Raw genomic sequence first — 19,108 nt, forward strand, 5'->3', positions numbered from 1 at the left:
TGTTTGTTGGTCTTCATAATCCACCTGGCCGATTTCTGGCGTTGTTTATACACATTTGTCACATCGCACGTTTCACTTTCACTTCCATTTGGTGATCAACGTATGTGTGTTTTCAGTGTGTAGTGTTGCCAACTGTTGTGTGTTTGTCTGCCCTTGGTTTCTGTTGCGTTTGATGTTTTTTTTGTGTGTGTGAGTGTGTGCGCACCATTTTTTAAAATAAATATTAGTTTGTGTGTGTGTGTGTGTGTGTGTGTGTGTGTGTGTGTGTGTGTGTGTGTGTGTGTGTCTGTGTATTTTTCTATATGCAAATGCATTATTTTTTTTAATAATAAATATGCGTTTATGTTTATCTAACCTGGAACGAAAGACCAATGGGTACCATGATTATGGTTTGTTTGATGACGGGGATAAATCAACTTGATTGTGTTACAGTTTTATAAAAGTAATAACTTTGTGTTTGTTGTTTTTTTAAAAGATTCTTAACATCTTGTTGTTCTTTCATTATCAGAAATTATATTATAGAAGTTAAAGGCTGCAAACTGCTGTTTGATAAGATTTTGGGCCCCAAGTCCCTGCAACCAAAATATAGTAAAGCGTGTTCCTTTGATGTAAACCCTGAAATGGCATTGTCATGAAGTATGTCAGGTAACCGAAACCATTGTCAAGTGTTATGACAGTTGGCTCATAAGAATAACAAGAGGCAGAATATTCACAGTATTCAGGAAACAACCTCAAGAACTACTATTCACAACCTATCAGACCACCCATTGACACATAAGCATGCAAACTTCAGATTCATGCTCCACAGATTAAACAGAACACCCATGAACAAACAGAACTACACACAAGAACTAAACACAATAAAACAAATAGCAGTAGAAAGTGGTTATACTAACCATATGGTAGACAAGTTAAATAAAAAAATATGCAAACAGTACAAAAATGAACACACCACACACACACAATTCCTCACCCAGCACAGAACAACACAAAACACAAACAATGACCACACGCGAGACACAACAGAGCAACAACACACACACAAAACGATATGGCACATACTCACCTACAATAACAAGATTGTTCACAGAATAGGCAACATATTAAAGAAACAGCGACTCCAAATAGGATACAGGATGGAGAGCACAACACAGAAAAAGATCAGTACACAAGAAACACCCATGGATAAATTTAACAGATCAGGAATATATGAACTCACATGCAACACTTGCTAGTCACTGTACATAGGACAAACATGCAGAAACTTCAAAACAAGATATTCAGAACATCTCAGAGCTTTTAAGAGCAACAGCTTCCATAGCACATTTGCTGACCACCTTGTAGCCAACAATGACCACCCAACCACAATAGAACTAAGAATACTAAAAAAAAGGCACAGCCTATACAGCAAACTGACCATTGAGGAAAACTTCCATATACAGAAGGCAATAGCAGAAGAAAAACAGGTCTTAAACGAATACACTACACTCTGCAACGGCACACTATTTAACACATTAAAGGAATTTTATAAATAAAAACAGCACAAATGGATAAAGACTACACACGCACACACACACACACACACACACACACACACACACACACACACACACACGAAAAATAGATAAACTAAAATCTGCAAAGACGCATCATTTACACACAAAAGGAATACAATATAAAATACAACACACACAGCTAAGAAGCGCACAGAAAACACACACACACACACACACACACACACACACGCACACACACACACACAAAGATAAAATTCAAACAAAATTCAAATTTGGCGCCGAACTCTCTGGTGAACAAATGAACACTGACTGGGCTGGGGCACCTAACAAACCACAATCACACTGTGTTCTGGTGAAGTGAAAAGTGTTTTACTACGTTATTTGTGAAAAATACTTGTTATAGTTACGTCTGCATCACAACACCTCAGCATTATGCGGAGAATGGAAGTACTTGCCACACGAAAACTTAAGTAAAAACGAATACAGGCCCGAAAAAATCGCGAAAAACTGAATTATATTCTAGAAGATAGGTTAACTCCCAGAAAAAAAAAAAAATCTCATCAACATCGTTTGGTTGCAGATGACAAGCTACCTGTAGTAATTAACACACAAGTGATCCAGAACATTCAAACACACCAAATGTAAAGGTATTTACAATCGGAAATGATCTGTTGTTTGAACAAAAAATGCACATACCTTTATAATCATTTAAGAAAAATGTTCACATTGCAGAATAAATAAAAACGAAAACCCACTGATGATGGCACAGTGGTGCCGAAACATGTTTGGGTACTGAGAAAAACGGTGTTTTGCATAACTGGCGGACCTCACATCCAACAATTTTAACTGAAAACACGAACAATACAAGGAGCTTGGAAATCAAAATGATGGACTTTTCTACTTGTTTCTTTATTCAACTTAATAACAGTACCGTATCTCCTAACAGTACTAAAGAACTGGTCCAACGAGTGTAGTATAAGTAACCTCCTTCGCGAAGGAATTACAAACAGTTCCTTTGTTCGGTTCAATCTGTCGTCTGCTTCTCGACAGAAAGATTTGTGTGTTGTTTCACTTTCAATCGTTCCTTAGAGACACGGACAGATACTTTAAGTTGTGGCGGGATTCACGATGGTAGCCCGTCGTGTAGCCAAACGAGATCGGGTCTGTGTGTCCTCGAGGCCAATGCATTACGTTTATTTGCGCTGCCAATCCACTGCTAGTTCTTCCACCAAGCGCTGATCATTTTCAGTTGCTCTTGTAATTTGTATTCTTGGCAGCATTGCCTGTGAACAGTCACAGAAAACTACGGATTTCCTATACCGCGTCACCGGCAGATAAGTCAGTGCACTGTACCCTTGCATCTACATCAGTAGTCCTCAAGGCACCGTGTTGTGAGTGGAGGAGGTTACTTAGGGTATCAGTCTATTGTTCCCCAGCCTTCCTGCTCTATTAAGGGAAAGTCTTCTTTTTCCCGCGAGTCGTGTCTACTGATTGGTTTGATGCGTCCCGTCACGAATTCCTCTCAGGGAAGGTATGCGAAAGACTCCTTATCGGCCACAATTTCTGATTTTAGTCTCGTGGCCACTGATGTTAGTGAAGGCAGTACGCTTCTTAAATCGTTTTGTAATGTGTGGTATCGTAATTTTATTAGTATGCTACTCACGATACACGCTGTCTCTTTTGTAACGACCCCCACACGTTGTCTAGAGGCTCTTATGATAAATTGTGCATCTCTTGCATGGATCATTTCTTTTTTCTGGTAATTCATCACAGACAGCGATAATTGGTCGTAAGAGACCTCTTTCATACGCACACTACATTTCCTTGGGATCTAACCTCCCACCCGCGTATAGGTGGCCGCCCATGCCGATAAATGTGGGCCCACTCATAGGCCAAGGCTGTTTCGAATACGCTGCAGAAGTTTCGCTGGGTTGGTTCAAATGGCTATGAGCACTATGCGACTTAACTTCTGAGGTCATCAGTCACCTAGAACTTAGAACTAATTAAACCTAACTAACCTAAGGACATCACACTAGAACCGCACGGCCACACCGGCCGGCTGTTGCACTGGAAAGCCCTCACACACCCTCCGTAACAGTTCCGATTTCTCCACGTGCAATTTCCATGTTTTTTGAGCCCTGAAGAAAGATATTCGTGGCTGACGATTTGCTTCGGACGAAGTGTGATGGCAGCTGCCGACTCGAAAGGACCGCGCAGCAGGGCAGCACTTGTGTGGTAAACTGTAAATTAATTTAATCTTTGTTTTTTGTTCACGTGCTTTTGCAAACTGTGTAGACTAGTGGTTAGGAAATTAATCGTAGTTTTTTTTTCGTAAGTCTTTTCTACATGTTAGCGGAATGGACAGATGCAAAGGTAATGTCCGGAGTACCACAGGGAAGTGTGATAGGACCGTTGCTGTTCACAATATATATAAATGATCTAGTAGAAAGCGTCGGATGCTGTTTAAGGCTATTCGCAGGTGATGCAGTTGTTTATACCAAAGTAGCTACGCCAGAAGATAGTAAGAATTCGCAGAACGACCTGCAGAGAAGTGATGAATGGTGCAGACTCTGGCATAGCTGGAAGCTGCGTTGGCTACCGTCGACAAGCTTCTAGCTACCGGTCGAAGTTGCGGTGAGGTCGGGGCGCCGGTGATGAGAGCTGCGACACCTTTGGTGTCACTGGAATCCCCTGATGGCCCGGACGTCACTGTGGCTTCCGATATGCGTACGCAACGTCTGACCGGTCCGTTCTCACTCCAGTGAGACAGTGTGGGTTCGAATGTCACTGGGCAGAAGGCGGAAGAAAAAAAAAATGGCTCTGAGCACTATGCGACTTAACTTCTGAGGTCATCAGTCGCCTAGAACCTAGAACTAATTAAACCTAACTAACCTAAGGACATCACACACATCCATGCCCGAGGCAGGATTCGAACCTGCGACCGTAGCGGTCACGCGGTTCCAGACTGAAGCGCCTTTAACTGCACGGCCAAACCGGCCGGCGAAGGCGGAAGAGCGAGCAGGCCGTGCGGCTGACTGCCTACGTCTTAGCAACAGGTACGAGGTGCTTCCCAGTGTTGGTGATAACTCTGAGCCAGCAGGGAATGCCTCTCTTGTTGGGCCAACGGTCGATTTTCCTGCCCAGTCCGGACAAGTACAGAGAGTGGGTATGCTACTTATTGGGAGCTCCAATGTCAGGCGGCTGATGAAGCCCCTCAGGGAGATAGCGGGCAAGGCCAGAAAGAATTCCAGTGTGCATTCGGTATGTTTGCCGGGAGGTCTCATCCGTGATTAGGAGGAGGCCCTGCCGGCGGCTTTCGAGCGCACAGGGTGCAACCGGCTGCATGTAGTGGCACATGTCGGCACGAATGACGCCTGCCGCTTGGGTTCTGAGGCCATCCTCGGCTCCTTTCGGCGGCTGGCTGATTTGGTGAGGGCAACTAGCAACGCACGAGGAGTGCAGGCTAAGCTGTCCATTTTCAGCATCGTACCCAGGGTTGATCGCGGTCCTCTGGCTTCGAGCAGAGTGGAAGGTTTAAACCAGAGGATCAGACGGCTCTGCGACAGTATCGGATGCAAATTTCTTGACCTTCGCTATAGGGTGCAGAATTGTAGGGTTCCCCTTAATAGGTCAGGCGTGCACTACACGCAGGATGCGGTTATTAGGGTAGCGGAGTACGTGTGGGTGCACATGGGACTTTTTTAGGTTAGAGGACCCCTCGCTTGGGAGCAAACACGATTTGCCTGTTAAATCAGCCAAAGCGATCTCAGATCTTGGTCCTCGCAGATCAGAGATAGAAAATATTAATACGATTTTAGTAAACTGCAGGAGCATCCAAGGAAAGGTCCCAGAATTAGTGTCGCTTATTGAAGGTTATAATGCACAAATAGTGTTGGTAACAGAAAGCTAGTTGAAGCCAGACGTCAATGACAACGAAATCCTAAGTTCAGACTGGAATGTTTATCGTAGGGATAGGTTAGTCGCCAATGGTGGCGGCGTGTTTATTGCAGTAAAAAGTCCTATAAAATCTAGCGAGGTTATCACGAATTCCGAATGTTAATTTATCTGGGTTAAACTGAGTATCAAAGTACGGTCAAAAATGGTGATTGGATGCTTTTATAGACCACCTGTGCCAGGATATGTAGTTGTAGAGCGCTTCAGACAGAGCTTGCAGAATATCATCAGGAATTTTCCTGATCATGCCGTTGTTATAGTGGGGGTGACTACAACTTGCCAGGTATACATTGGGAGTGTTATGCCATCAGAACTTGTACCAGAGACAGGGAATAGTGTGGCATTGTTCTGGATGTCTTGTCCGGAAATTACCTTCAGCAGATAGAAAACCAACTCGTGAGGGTAAAGTCTTCGACCTCCTGGCAACAAACAGAGCTGAATTTATCGATTCAGTTAACGTAGAGGGAAGTATCAGTGACCATAAGGCGGTGACAGCATCTACGACGACGGGTCCTGCAAGGAATGTTAAGAAAGGTAGGAAGATATATTTGTTCAGCAAGGGTGAAAGGATACAAATTTCACAATATCTCAGCAGTCAGCATGAAATATTCGGTGATGAGGAAGAAGAAGTGGAGAATATGTGGAAAAAATTCAAAGACATCGTTCAATATGCCGTAGATAAGTATGTTCCGAGTAAGGTTTTAAGGGATTGGAAAGATCCACCATGGTTTAATAGCCGTGTTAGAAAAGTGCTACGTAAACAAAGAGCACTTCATCTCAGATTCAAGAGAAGTAAAAACCTAGCTGACAAACAAAAGCTGAATGAAGCGAAAATATGCGTAAGGAGAGCAATCAGAGAAGCGTTCAATCATTCTGAAAGTAAGACGTTGTCAACCGACATGATGAAAAACCCTAAGAGATTTTGGTAGTATGTGAAATTAGTAAGTGGGTCAAAAACATCTATTCTTTCTCTCAGCGACCACACCGGCACCGAAACGGAAGATAACAGAGAGAAGGCCGAAATACTGAATTCGATCTTCCAAAGCTGTTTCACCGCGGAAGATCGTAACACTGTCTCTCCTTTCAATCGCCGTGCGAACTTCTAAATGGCTGATATTGAGATAACCGATTGCGGAATTGAAAAGCAGCTACAATCGCTTATTAGTGGAAAGGCTTCAGGACCAAACGAGATACCCATAAGATTCTATAAAGGTTATGCGAAAGAACTTGCTCCCCTTCTAGTAGTAATTTATCGAAGATCGCTTGAGCAACGAAAGGTACCTAACGACTGGAAAAAAGCGCAGGTTGTTTCCGTTTTTAAGAAAGGCCGTAAGACATATCCACACAATTATAGACCTATATCGTTTGCGTCAATCTGTTGTAGAATTATCGAACATGTTTTACGCTCAGGAATTATGACGTTCTTGGAAAATGAACATCTCCTCTATAAAAATCAACATGGATTCCGCAAACAAAGATCCTGCGAAACTCAGCTCGCTCTGTTCCTCCATGAGATCCACAGCGCAGTGAACAACGGATCTCAGGCTGATGCGGTATTCCTTGATTTCAGTAAGGCATTTGACACCGTCTCGCATTGCCGTTTAATGAAAAAAATACGAGCTTACGGAGTATCGGAGCAGACCTGCGATTGGATTCTAGACTTTCTTGCAGACAGAACTCAACACGTCGCTCTTTACGGAATCGACAGATGCAAAGGTAATATCCGGAGAACCACAGGGAAGTGTGATAGGACCGTTGCTGTTCACAATATATATAAATGATCTAGTAGAAAGCGTCGGATGCTGTTTGAGGCTATTCGCAGGTGATGCAGTTGTTTAGACCAAAGTAGCTACGCCAGAAGACAGTAAGAATTTGCAGAACGACCTGCAGAGAAGTGATGAATGGTGCAGACTCTGGCATTTGACCCTGAACGTAAATAAATGTAACATATTGCGCATACATAGGAAAAGAAATCCACTACTATACAGCTACACTATTGATAACAAACAGCTGGAGACAGCATCTACCGTAAAATATCTAGGCGTAACTATCCAGAGCGACCTTACGTGGAATGACCATACAAAACTGATAGTGGGAAAAGCAGACACAAGACTCAGATTCATCGGAAGAATCGTAAGGAAATGTAACTCAACTATGGAAGAAGTAGCTTATAAGGCACTTGTTCGCCCGATTCTTGGGTATTGTTCATCTACCTGCGATCCCTATCAGGTAGGACTGATAGAGGAGATTCAGATCCAACGAAGAGCACGCGTGTCGTCACGGGATCGCTTAGCTGGCGAGAGAGCGTTACGGAGGTGCTAAACAAACTCCACTGGCAGAAGTTACAAGAGAGACGTTGTGCATCACGGGGAGATTTACTACTGAAATTTCGGGACAGTACTTTTCAGGAAGAGTCAGAGAATATATTACTTCGCCCCACATACATCTGATGTATTGACCACGAGGAGAAAATTCGAGAAATTAGAGCCAATACAGGGGATTACCGACAACGATTCTTCCCACGTAATAATCGCGACTGGAACAGGGTCGGAGGGATCAGATAGTGGTACCGAAAGTACTCTCCGCCACACAGCAATAGGTGGCTTGCGGAGTATGATGTAGATGTAGAAGTAGGGTACACCTGGGTACAATCGTGGTTCGATAGGCAACTGCAAACATCTTTCATAAAGGCATTGACCGTTTTGTCTCACAGCGGTATGAATGTATTAACACTTATGGTGATTACTTTTGAAATAATAAAAAAAAAATTACTTATTTCTCGTCAAGCCGTTTCGTTTACATTTGACTGCCCCTGACACATCTTCAAACATACTCCCGAAACCACTATATAGTGCAGAGAGAAGGATGCCTTATACCCCAGCTAATCATCCCCTTCCCTGTTAAAATTGCAAGTGGAGTGATGAAAAATAGTTGTGTACACTAGCTGGTCAAAAGAACCTGGACGCTCGTTAATGAACATTACGTAGGATTCTCGTGGTCTAGGGGTGGAGTCTTTGACTACTAGTCAAAATTTCCTCGGTTTTGAATAAAAATCATCAGCAATGGCGGCCGAAAACTTCCGGCATAAGAAGTCGCATTCGTTCTGCCAGCGGCCTTGCCAGAGGGCGGAGGAGAGGACAGAGGTTCCGAGCACTCCTACCCTTCGTATGGGAAGCTGCCCCTAAAAAACGGAAGGATCAGCAATGATCAGTGGCATGAGGATGCAGAGGACAATGAGAACAACTGCATTAAAGACGCATAATGTGTATCCGCAGGACATATGGCCTGTAAAAAGTGTCATGATGATCTCTCCATCGACAAAAGACTCTGGAATAGTCCCCCATTCGGATCTTTAAAGGGATTGCCAGTGGGAATATGATCGTGAGAAAAAGGTCGAATAGCCAACGAAAGGTAACTTTCTACGAGTCGGGGGCGTGGATGTCAGAGGAGGAGGAGATTAGTGTTTAACGTCCCGTCGACAACATGGTCATTAGAGACGGAGCACAACCTCGGATTAGAGAAGGATGGGGAAGAAAATCGGCCGTGCTCTTTCGGGGGAACCATTCCGGCATTTGCCTGAAGCGATTTAGGGAAATCACGAAAAACCTAAATCTCGATGGCCGGACGCGGGTTTGAAACGTTGTCCTCCCGAATGCGAGTTCAGTGTGCTAACCAGTGCGCCACCTCGCTCGGTGTGGATGTCAGAAGTCTGAATGTAGTGGAAAGTTAGACAGCCCGAGGGAAGAAAATAATGCTTAAGTTCAATCTAGATACAGTGGTAGTCAGCGAAGTGAAATGGAAAGAAAACAAGGATTTCTTGTCAGATGAGTATAGGGTAACACCGACAGCAACAGAAAACGGTACAACCGAAGTAGGATTCGTTGTGAATAGGAAGGCATGGCAGAATGTGAGTTACTGTGAACAGAGTATAACAACCCCCTTCCTCTCCGCGTGGTAGACTAATTAAAGAATTACTGTGTTGCTAATGGTTTAATATTAATATGCGATAAGGCATCACATCCGAAGTGAAAGTATTACCTGTAAGAAATCAGATGCTGTTATAACTTGATCGTTATCGTACGATTTACTTTTCGCAATAGCGATCTGCAGAAATAAAAAACGTACAAAATAACATAGAAACTAGCTAGAGAAATTTTGGTCCGAAATGATGAATTAATTTTGACTCTGCTTGAAAATTACTGTAAATGAACGGTCGCCAGCTCACTTGGTATGAGCGAAATCGATTAAAGCTCTTGACTTTATGTTGAACTATGAAACTAGGTCCATTATACGCTTCATTTAAATGTACATAGATAATAAAGCAGGAAAAAATTATGTGGGCACTGTATTGTTGTGTTACAAGGTCAGTGAGAGGGTTTTTCTAATCCTTATCGACAGCAAACCAACACAGAGACCGATAGTTCCGATATACATGCCACTGTCGCAAGCAGAGGATGAACAGATGGAAAAAGTATGAGGGTTCTGAACTGGTAGTTCACTACGTAAAGGGAGATGAATATGTCATATTGAGTGGGGATTGAAATGCGGTTGTAGGGGCGGGAATAGAAGAAAATGTTACAGTAGAATATTGGATTTGTAGTAGGAACGAAAGAGAAGGATTAATCGAGTTCTGCCGTAAGTATCAGTTACTAATAGCGAAATTCTGTTCAAGAATCACAAGTGGAGGAGGTATTCTCGGAAAATGACAGGAAGTACGGGAAGATTCCAGTTAGATTATATCATCGTCAGCAGAGATTCCGAAATCAGATTCTGAACTGTAAGGCACGCCCTGGGGCAGACATACACTCACACAATTTAGTAATGATGAAGAGTAGCCTGAAGTTTGAAACTAGTCAGAAAGAATCAGCGTGCAAACAGGTGGCATATAGAAGTAATAAGGAATGGAGAGATACGCTCATTGTTCACTAAGGCTGTAAATACTGCGATAATGAATAGCTCAGTAGGCAAAAAATAAATAAATAAATAAATAAATAAATAAATAAATATAAATAAAAATAAAAAAATTAAAAATGGTTCAAGTGGCTCTGAGCACTATTGGGACTTAATATCTGTGGCCATCAGTCCCCTAGAACTTACAACTACGTTAACCTAACTAACCTAAGGACATCACACACATCCATGCCCGAGGCAGGATTCGAACCTGCGACCGTAGCGGTCACGCGGTTCCAGACTGAAGCGCCTAGAACCGCACGGCCACACCGGCCGGCCTCAGTAGGCAGTTCAGCTGAAGAGGAATAGACATCTATAAAACTGGGAATCATAGGAGTTGGAAAAAGAACGTAGATATAAGAAAGGCAACTGCGAAGAAACCATGAATAACACAAGAAATACTTCAGTTGATCAAGGAAAGAAAAGGAATGAAATAAACAGGAAGTGCAGTGAAGCTAAGGCGAAACGGCTGAATAAAAAATAACAAGAAATCGAAAAAGAAATGATTGTCGGAAGGACTGACTCAGCATACGCAAAAGTCAAAAGTTCCTTCGGTGACATAAAAAGCAAGGATGGTATCATTAAGAGTGCAATGGGAATTCCATGCAGAATTAAATGCAGAGCAGAGAGCAGATAGGTGAAAAAGAGTTCATTGAAGGCATTTATAAGGGAGAGGACCTGCTTGATGACGTGATGGAGTAAGAAACAGGAGTGGATTTGGAAGAGATGTGGATTCAATATTAGGATCAGAATTTTAAAGAGCTTTGGACGACTTAAGATCAAATGAGGCAGAAACGAACGGAATTAATAAAATCTTTAGGGAAAAAGGCAACATAACGACTATTCACGTTGGTATGTTGAAAGAATGAGTCTGGCGACATACCATCTGACTTTCGGAAAAACATCATCGACACAATTCCGAAGACTGCAGGAACTGACAAGTGAGAGAATTATCACACAATCAGCTTAGCAGCGCATGCATCTAAGTTGCTCACAAGAAGAATATACAGAAGAATGGAAAAGAATATTGAGGATTCGTTATATGACGATCAGTTTGATTGTAGGACTCATCATTCCAATTCGTAGGTTTCAAGTCATCCACTGTCCAGTGGCGGCACTCTTTATATCACCTTTAGCGTTGCTTAGAATTAACTATAGAAACGCGTTGTTTATGTTCGGGTACTCCACCATTGTGTAGAATTGTTTTTAACGAAGCACAGTCACTGTGCTAGTTGGTAGGGCTTTGGAACTGACAGTTGCTGTCTTCCGCTGATTTCAATCGACTGTTGTAACCACGCTCCGCAGTGTTCGACCTGCCTGGTCTTGTTTCAGCCGTGGGTGTTCCCACGCGTTTCCATTTCAGTCACATCGCCAACAGGCAACTTGGGCAGCTTTAGAAGGCTTGAAATGTCTCCGATGTATTTGTCATTCAGGCGACATCCAATTACTAGTCCAATTTCGAAGTCACTGAGCTCTCCTAAGGACGCATTCTGCCATTACTGTTTCTGTACCGACAACACAACGTTGCCTGGTCTTGTTTCAGCCATGGGTGTTCCTACGCGTTTTCATTTCAGTCACATCGCCAACAGACAACCTGGGCAGCTTTAGAAGGGTTGAAATGTCTCCGATGTATTTGTCATGCAGGCGACATCCAATTACTAGTACTGACGCCTCCGCCTCTCGCGATGTCTGCTGGTTAATTCCGCATTACGTAGGGGTGTCCAGATACTTTTGATCAGGTAGTCTATACGCTTCCTTACAAGCTCTTTTTTGTCTCCGCTGCTACTACGTGAGATGTGCACTGGCGGCAGTAGAATCGTTCTTTAGTCTGTCGGAAATTCCCGTTCTCTAAACTTTCTCAATACTGTTTCGCCAAAAGAACATCTTTTTCCCATCACGGATTCCCAGTTTTAATCACAGAGAATTGACGTAATATTCACCTCGTGTTGGTCGAACCTACCAGTAAAAAATCTATCAGTATGTGTCTGAACTTCTTCGATGTCTACTTTCAAATTCACCAAGTGAGAATCCAGACCACTTGAGCAGTATTCAATAATGGGAAACAGTGTTCTGTAACCCGTCTCCTTTATAGAGCACTACCCGGTCCTTGGATTGTGCCAATACACCGAATTTGACAATTCACATTTCTATACCCGATCTTTTTACGTAGTCCTTCCATTCCATGTCGCTTTGCAACGTTACGTCTAGATATTTAATGGACGTGTCTGTGTCAGTCAACCCACCAGTAATACTGCATTTGAACTTCACAGGGTTGTTTTTCCTACTGGTCTGTATTACCTTCCATTCTTCCACATTCAGTCAAGGAATTCATCCCACCGAACAGAAATCCTGTATATGTCATCCTGTATCCTCCTGCAGTCACTCAACGTCGAAACTTTCGCATACGCTACAACGTCATCATCGAACAGTCGCGGATCACCCTATTTGACGGATCGTTTACATATACAGTGGACAAGAGCGGTCTATTAAACTTTGCAGGAGCACTACGGAAGATACCCTTGTCTGTGAAGAACACTCACCGTCCCTGTCAGCGTACTGGGTTCTATTGTGAAGTCTTGAACCAATCACATATCCGAGAAATTATTCCTATGTTCGCACCTTCGTTAACAATCTCCATTGTGGCACTTCACAAAATTATTTCCGCAATTCTAACAATATCGGACCTGCTAGCTGCCCTTCACCCATGATTCACAGGAAATCGCGTGTTTTGAAGGCGAGTTCTGCACGTGCGGTTCTTCCAACAATTTTGAGTCTAGCTCTCGCCTTTAACGTGGCTGGATTTACGTTTGCGCTCACCTTCAACCAGTCCAAACAGAAGGTGCTAGATACTAGAAGGCAGCAAGTGATTTTAGGCACTGGCCGCACTTCCTTTAGTTACACTGGACGCTACTTCCGTTTCATGCTATGTGTCCCCCTTGAGAATAACGTAATGAGCTATTTTCGATAAGAAATCTTCACTCGAAAATATTATTAGAATTACGTAGAAAACAGAAAATTTTGGAACCGAAAGCGTGCGAGACGGACATGTGTCCCCAGGCGAGCTCGGAGCTAGCGGCCAGCTGCAGAGGTGAGGCCCCCGGTGCGTGACCTTGCCGTGACCTCTGGCGATAACATCTCCAGACACGGCAGCAGCAGCGCGAGCAGCAGGACGCCGCAGCCAGCCCGCGCTCGTCTCTCTCATTCTACCCTCGCACTGCTGCCGCACAAACGCGCATGTCATACCTGTCAGCGTCTCGCTCACTCCTATCGTGGGAACGAAGTAACAAGATCAGGGTTTTGTCTCTCGTAGATGCCGAGGTCATTAGAATGAGTAAGAGACCGGACTGTGGAAGGACAAGGAAGGAAATCGGCCGTGTCATTTCGAAGAAACGTCCCGGCAGTTATCTTAAGCCACCTAATGGTCAGACGGTGATTTGAACCATTGTCCTCCAGAGTACGAGTCCAGTGTCTTACCAGTGCACCACATTGTTCGTTGGTGCCGTGGAAAAAGAGTGCGCCTTCTCCGAGTTGCAGATGCAGATTACTGTCCGCCGACGGGCCAGTGCCGAACCCCAGAGCCGAATCTGGGAGGTCGCAAGGGGCCAGCATTTAATCGCCAAGCGATGAATTACTTCGCCTGGCAATGAAAGTGAAAACGCACTTTACCAGTCGTTCTTCCAGTTAGTTGATTGCGTATCTATTCACAGTTGCCATAATCACTTCATTGGACTCGTGGGTTGTCGAGACAAACGTTTCATTAGATGTGAGAATTGTGAGAATTGCTGGGATTCAAAGCATGCGCATCTAGTGAGGCAGAGAGAGTCGGGGGCATCTAGTGAGGCAATGCATGTTAGCCCAAGCATTCTCCTGACAATTCTATTGTCATTGTTTCGTGCATTTTTCATCCTGCTGGACAAGAAATCTTGTAGTATTCGCTAGTTACTTTTTTTCGCGGAGCCGCTGTATTCATTACACTGCTTTGATTACTGTTTCATTTCTGTCGCATCTTCTCATCCACAATAAGATTCTTGTGAAAAAGTTCCAAGATGGCTAAGAATTTTATTTACGTGTTTCGCTGTGTTCATTGTTCAACAAAGATTATAACTATCTCGAGCAAAATGTTTTTCACAGTAAATGGATCATATAAAGTGTACCTTCATCTGATACATTTACGGTATGAGCTACTTTTTTTTTCATCATGCTTCTGGCTAGCTTGATGCGGCCCACCACGAATTCGTCTCCTGTGCCAACCTCATCTCAGAGTAGCACTTGCTACCTACGTCCTCAACTATTTTCCTGATGTATTCCAATCTTTGTCCTCCCCTACAGCGTTTACCCTCTATAGATCTCTCTAGTACCATGCTAGTCAATCCCTGATGTCTTAACAGATGACCTATCATCCTGTCCCTTTTCCTGTCAGAGGTTTCCACATATTCCTTCCCTCTCTTATTCTTCGGAGAACCTCGTCATTCCTTACCTTATCAGTCAACGTACTTTTCAACAAAGGTATGCAGCACCACATCTCAAGTGGTTCGATTCTCTTCTGTTGCCGCGGGGAGTGTCCGCGAGATATGAGGCGCCTTGTCACGGATTGCGCTCCCGCCGGAGGTTAGAGTCCTCCCTCGTCATGGGTGTGTGTGTGTTGTTCTTAGCATAAGTTAGTTTAACTAGTTTGTAAGTTTAGGGACCGATGACCTCAGCAGTTTGGTCCCTTAGGAATTCACACACATTTGAAAATTTTTTTTCTCTTCTGTTCCTGTTTTCCCACAGTCCATGTTTCATTACCATACAATGCTGTGCTCCAAACACACATTCTTATAAATTTATTTCTCAAATTAAGGTCTATGTTTCATACTAGTAGACTTCTCTTGGCCACGAATGCCCTTTCTGCCAGTGCTAGTCTGATTTGATGACCTGCAGCGCGGAGTAGCCGCGCTGTCTGGGGCGCCTTGCCACGGTCCGCGCGGCTCCCCCAGTCGGAGGTTCGAGTCCTCCCTCGGGCATGAGTATGCGTGTTGTCCTTAGCATAAGTTAGTTTAAGTTAAGTAGTGTGTAAGCAGTTTGTCCCCATAAGACCTTACCACGAATTACCACATTTCCAATTTGATGACCTCCTTACTCCGACCGTCATTGGCTATTCCCTTCAGCAGATCATGTAATTCTTCATTTTCGCTCAGGATAGCAATGTCGTCAGCGAATCGTATCAGTGATATTTTAATCCCACTCCTAAACCTTTCTTTTATTTCCATCATTGCTTCTTCGATGTGCAGTATTGGCGACAGACTACATTACTGTCGTACACCACTTTCAATCCGAGCATTTCGTTCTTGGTCGTCCACTCTTATTATTCCCTCTTGGCTGTTGTACACATTGTATACAACCCATATCTCTCCCAATTTTCTCATAATTTCGAACATCTTGCGCCATTTTACATTGTCGAATACTTTTTCCAGGTCGATGAACGCGTCCTGATTTTTCTTTAGCCTTGCTACCATTATCAAACGCAACGTCAGAAATGCCTCTCTGGTCTCTTTATCGTCAATAAAGCCTAACCGATCGACATGTAACACATCCTCAATTTTAATTTCCATTCTTCTGTATATTACTCTTGTAAGTAACTTGGACGCATGAGCTGTTAAGCTGGTAGTGCGATAATTCTCGCCATTTTCAGCTCTTGCAGTCTTTGAAATTGAGCGGATGATGTTTTTCCGAAAGTCAGGCGGTACGTCGCCAGACTCAAACATTCTACAAACTAACGTGAATAGCCGTTTTATTGCCACTTCCTCTAATGATATTAGAAATTCTGATGGAATGTTGTCCATCCCTTATGCCTTATTTGAACTTAAGTCTTCGAAAGCTCTCTCGAATTCTGATTGTAATATTGGATCCCCTATCTCTTCTAAATACACTCCTTTTTCTTCTATCACATCAGACAAATCTTCCCCCTCATAGAGGCCTTCAGTGTACTCTTTCCATCTATCCGCTCTCTCCTCTGCGTTTAACAATGGAATTCCCGTTGCACTCTTAATATTACCACCCTTGTTTTTAATTTCACCGAAGGTTGTTTTGACTGTCCTATATGCTGAATTAGTCCACCTGACAATAGTTTCTTTTTCGATTTCTTTGCATTTTTCTTGCAGCCATTTCGTTTTATTTATTTAATTTCTCAGCGACTTTTATTTCTGTATTTTTGAATTTCCCTGACCATTTTTGTACTTCCTTCTTTTATCGATCGACTGAAGTATTTCTTCTGTTACCCAGGAATTCTTCGCAGTTACCTTCTTTGTACCTATGTTTTTCTTTCGAACTTATGTGATTGCCTTTTTTAGAGATGTCCATTCGTCTTCAACTGTATTTGCTTTTGAATTACTTTATATGCCTTTAATGGAAGATCGTCTGCCGATCCCTTTGATGTTTGCTGGTGTGGTGGCAGCTCCGGACGATCGCTACGTGGAGCATTCTGAAGAGAAGTACCGTCACATTGAAATCAGCTGTCCATGTCTCAACTGTTCTTACTGAACGAATTTGGGTGAATTTTTATCGGCCAGAAACTGCCCGAAACAAAGACTCTTATGATCACACGGTATTCTAGTTTATTCATTAGAATGGAACATACGGAAGACGCTGTTTTCAAAATCTGTGGAAATAAAACTAACACACTGGTAGGCAAGAACAAGCTATTGTCCAGTATCGAAACAGTAAAGCGTTCGTGTGTGCATGTTTTGCTTGATACATTTTGGATGTATACGAGTATGAATTCGTATAAATTCCCGGTGCATTGCTCCGCTACTAACTAAACGATAATGAGTGTTCGTAAAGTGAATGATAAAGGAAAGAACAATACGGCTTAACGACTTGTCGACAATAAGGTCATTAGAGAGGGGATGCTAGCTGGAATTGTACAAGGATATGGAAGAAAACTGAGTTTGTTCTTTTCGCCTTGATGCAAAGCCTTAAAGCAAACCAGTACACCAACGAAGCGATACAGAGGACATTTGAAATTAATCTCACATATCCAACCGAAATCACGAAGATAATCATAAATCTAAATAGCAAGAGTTCATTAACAGTAAAAGTTTATATGACGTGAACAATATCTCCAATAAGATTCAAATGGTTCAAATGGCTCTGAGCACTATGGGACTTAACATCTGTGGTCATCAGTCCCCTAGAACTTAGAACTACTTAAACCTAAATAACCTAAGGACATCACACACATCCATGGCCGAAGCAGGATTCGAACCTGCGACCGTAGCGGTCACGCGGTTCCAGACTGAAGCGCCTAGAACCGCACGGCCACACCGGCCGGCTCCAATAAGACACTAAAAAGTTGGGGGCCTATGATATGTAATGTTTGTAGTTACTTTAGTAGTCCATAATTAATTCTGGATTTTTTCCAGACAAATTAAAATATATCATTGTTGCACCTGTGTATAAGAAGGTTCATTCCATAGTTGTCAATAACAACCGTCCAGTATCATTCATTATATTATTTTCTAAAGTACTGGGGAATGTGTTGTACTCGGGGGTTGTTATCCACCTATATACCGATGGAATACTTACCCAATAAATCTAGTTTTCAAAATGGCAACTCTACTGAGATAGCAATTTATACTTTTACTGAGCACATAAGAATGACATGATTATCAGAACAAGAAAGCAGGAGAGAGGAACAACTGGAATAACAATTGGTGTGGAACGATTGAGGAGAGTGGAGAGTTTCAAGTACCTAGGAAGCTTGATACAGGAAGATGGAAAAAACGATAGAGAAATAAACGAGCGGTGGAGAAAAGCAGAAGCATTTCGGAAGAGTGTCAGAAGCCTGATATGGAGCAAGGATGTACCCCAAAACAGTAAAAAGGTTATATACCGGTCATACCATGTCCTAATCCTGACATATGCGTCAGAAACCTGGATTATGAAAGGAAGACAGAAAAGCAAAATACAAGCTAGTGAGATGAAATTCAGTATTGGAGTGACAAAGATAGACAGGTTAAGGAATGAGAGGATCAGAGAGTTAAGGTGGAACCATTACAGGAGGAGATAGAGAAACCAAGGCTAAGAGGTATGGACACGTTAAGAGAATGGAGAAGAAGAAGATACCCAGGAGGATAAACGAGATGAAACTGGAAAGAAAGAGACCAAGATGAAGACCGAGAGACAGATGGCTAAAAGGAGTAGAGGAACGCGTCGAAAAGAAAGGAGAAGGCTGGACCAAGGTGAAGACGGAGAGATGGTGGCAAGACAAAAGACGATGAGGAGGCCTATGTTCCATACAGACCCGGCCAGAGGCTGGAAACTGTCCAAGATGATGATGATGATAACTGAGCACATTAGATATCTTAAAATAGTAATGTGTCACCAGCTGGTCTTCCGTGACTTACTGAGAGCATATGATTTTGTCAGTTTGAAAAGTTAAATGTGTATGAAATTCCTAGTTCGTATATGCATGATTTCGTTCTCGTTCTTTTTTTTTTTTTTTTTTTTTTTTTTTTTTTTTTTTTGGAATTAGAGTGCAGAATGTTACCCCAGACTCCTCTAAGTAAAATGTCTTATCAACAGTCCATCAGAGTTTGGGATAACAGAGACATTCACAAGTACTCTTTAACAAAACTAACTTCGGCGCAGAAAGAAATGAAATACGCAGATATAAAACAATCCAACCATGGAAATAAAATAACTATCAG

Source organism: Schistocerca cancellata, chromosome 1 (assembly GCF_023864275.1).
Source record: "Schistocerca cancellata isolate TAMUIC-IGC-003103 chromosome 1, iqSchCanc2.1, whole genome shotgun sequence".
NCBI lineage: Eukaryota > Metazoa > Arthropoda > Insecta > Orthoptera > Acrididae > Schistocerca > Schistocerca cancellata.